We start from the raw sequence: 2,913 nt of genomic DNA, 5'->3' as shown, positions 1-2,913 counted from the left end.
AAAAGCAGAGCAAGGAACAAATCCAGAGACATTAAAGAGAGACAAACAAACACATAAACATTTACATATTTCTCAATGAATATCAAGGAATGAAAGGAATGGGCAACATCCAACACGTAAAGAGTTAAAGAATCAAGACAGTTATGAAAATCATCCAAGCACCTCAAACATGGCAAGGTAGTTAATCAGCTCAAGAATTGAATGAAAAGTGATAAAGCCTCACAAGATATGCACTCTATCTCTCAAGTGTCTAGGCTACTATTTACTCTCAGAGCACCCATGAAAACAAACACCACATAGACTTGGCAAGACTCTAAAATCGACAACCAAACACCACAAACATATGCACATGAGGATCGAAAGGTCTTTTAAGGTTGTAATGGGGCCAGGGACAAGGTAGAGGAAAGTATGGGATAAGTTGCTAAAACCCAAAGGAATAGAGGAGCAATGGGGAATAAGTGGAAATTAAGCAAAGGTAGTAAACCCAAAACCTCCAATATCAACAAAATCAACCATGTCCTCAAACCAGTCCAAGTCCTCAAAACAAGACCTCATTTATTCAACTTCATTCTTTTTCTATTTTTTTATTGAACAATTTCATTTGAAAGCATTTTGAATATTTGAAAAATAAAGCAACAATTAGGCAATATATGTATATACATCAAGCATGGCCAAAAAAAAAAACATATCATCTAATGAAACACACCACCTCCCCACACTTATTCTCAAAACAATTCCAAAGCTCCAAAATTCCTTAAGGGTAGGGTGACATCATGGTTTTTCACTTAAGGCTTGTAATGAGCTTCAAAACAAAGAAAGGGGAACATAGGCTCAAAAGGGCTATCAAAGTAATTAATTCAAGGTAGGCTCATTTGGCTAAAGGCTTATAAGAACAAAATGCCTAAATCATCTCCCAACATGCATGTGAACCAAGAAGTATCAACAAGAGTCAAGCCAAGGCTATTGTGCAAGCAATCAATGGGGCAAAACACACCGAATAAAATAGATGATGATGGCTCAAAATCTCACCAAGGGTAAATCTATCACTTTCAATTGAACCTTTCAAAACTAACTTGACATGTAGAGAAAAACAAGGATTTCAATTCACAAAATGCCAAGAAACTCCTATTTCAAAAACAATTACCCATTACCTGTACATAACCTAGAATTCAAAGAGAAACATGCAATGTTGTACACAAAACATAAAACCAAAATAACAAAATTAACCTAGAAAACCCCAAACAAAGAACAATCTTCCCCCTACACTTAAACAACACATTGTCCTCAATGTAGCACAATCATAAGATCAAGAGCAATCAGAACAATCAATAAATTTGGACAAGTGCAATAAAAGTAAAGAAGGAGACAGAAAAAGAAAACTCCCTAAGTCATGGCGGAAGAGAAGTAGGGTGAAGTAAGGAGGTCTCTTCCACCACTGCATCCACCAAGGAAGGATTTGTGAGGAATGGTTTCAGCCGGTGTCCATTGTCCTTGAAGCTCTTATCTGTGGATTCACTTTTGATCTCAACAGTATCATAAGGAAAAACATTAGTCACCTCAAAAGGACCAATCCACTTTGACCTCAACATACCACTCATGAGTCCGAGCCTAGAGTTATACAATAAAACTTTCTGTCCAACCATGAAGTCCTTCTTAGCTATCAAGCTATCATGGAACTTCTTGGTCTTCTCCTTGTAGAATTTGGAATTCTCATAGGCTTCTAAACGAATCTCATCTAGCTCACTTAGTTGCAACTTCCTTTCCTCTCCAGCCTGATCAATAGAGAAGTTGCAGGTCTTTACAGCCCAGTAGGCTCTCTGCTCTATCTCTACAGGAAGATGACATGCCTTGCCAAAGACAACCCGATAAGGAGACATTCCTATGGGTGCTTTGTAGGCAGTCCTATGCGCCCAAATAGCATCATCCAGCCTGGTGCTCTAATCCTTTCTGTTTTGCTGCACAATCTTCTCCAAGATCTTTTTTATCTCCCTATTTGAAATCTCTGCCTGCCCATTAGTTTGGGGGTGGTAAGGTGTGGAAATTTTGTGCACGACCCCATACTTTTTGAGCAAGGCATACATGGATCTGTTACAAAAATGGGTGCCTTGATCACTAACGATGGCTCTAGGGACTCCAAAACTGCAAAACAGATTAGATCTAACAAAATCCACAACAACCTTAGCATCATTAGTTCTGGTGGCTTTGGCTTTGACCCATTTTGAAACATAATCAACAGCAAGGAGAATATAAACAAAACCAAAAGAGACAAGGAAAGGCCCTATAAAGTCTATACCCCAGACATCAAACATCTCACAGAACAACATGGGTTGTTGAGGCATTTGCTGTCTCCATGAAAGTGAGCCGCCTGCTTTCTGACAAGGCTCACAAGTGCTACAGATTCTCCACGCATCCTTGAAGATGGTGGGCCAATAGAAACCGTAGTCAAGCACCTTGCGAGCTGTCCTCTGTATGCCAAGATGGCCACCTAGTGCGGAAGAATGACAAAATTACAGGACCGAGTCAATCTCATGGTCTGGAATGCATCTCCTAATAACTTGGTCACTACACAACTTCCACAAATAGGGGTCATCCCAAATATAATGCTTAGCATCACTCTTAATTTTATCAGTTTGAGCTTTAGATGCTAAGGGAGGAAAAACATAAGCAATCAAATAATTCACAATATTAGCAAACCAAGGAGTGGGGAAGGAATAACAAATATTATACAGAATGTACAAATGGTCATCCGGAAAATCATCTCGAATGGGTGAGTCCTTAGACGCACGCTCAATCCTACTCAGGTGGTCAACCATGAGGTTTTGTGCACCGCTCCAATCACGGATCTCCAAATCAAACTCTTGGAGCCAAATCATCCACCTGATCAATCTAGGCTTTGATTCAGCTTTCTTCAAC

Source organism: Glycine soja, chromosome 4 (assembly GCF_004193775.1).
Source record: "Glycine soja cultivar W05 chromosome 4, ASM419377v2, whole genome shotgun sequence".
Lineage (NCBI taxonomy): Eukaryota > Viridiplantae > Streptophyta > Magnoliopsida > Fabales > Fabaceae > Glycine > Glycine soja.
The sequence above is the reverse complement of the archived record's forward strand: the minus strand, read 5'-3'. Positions refer to the sequence as shown.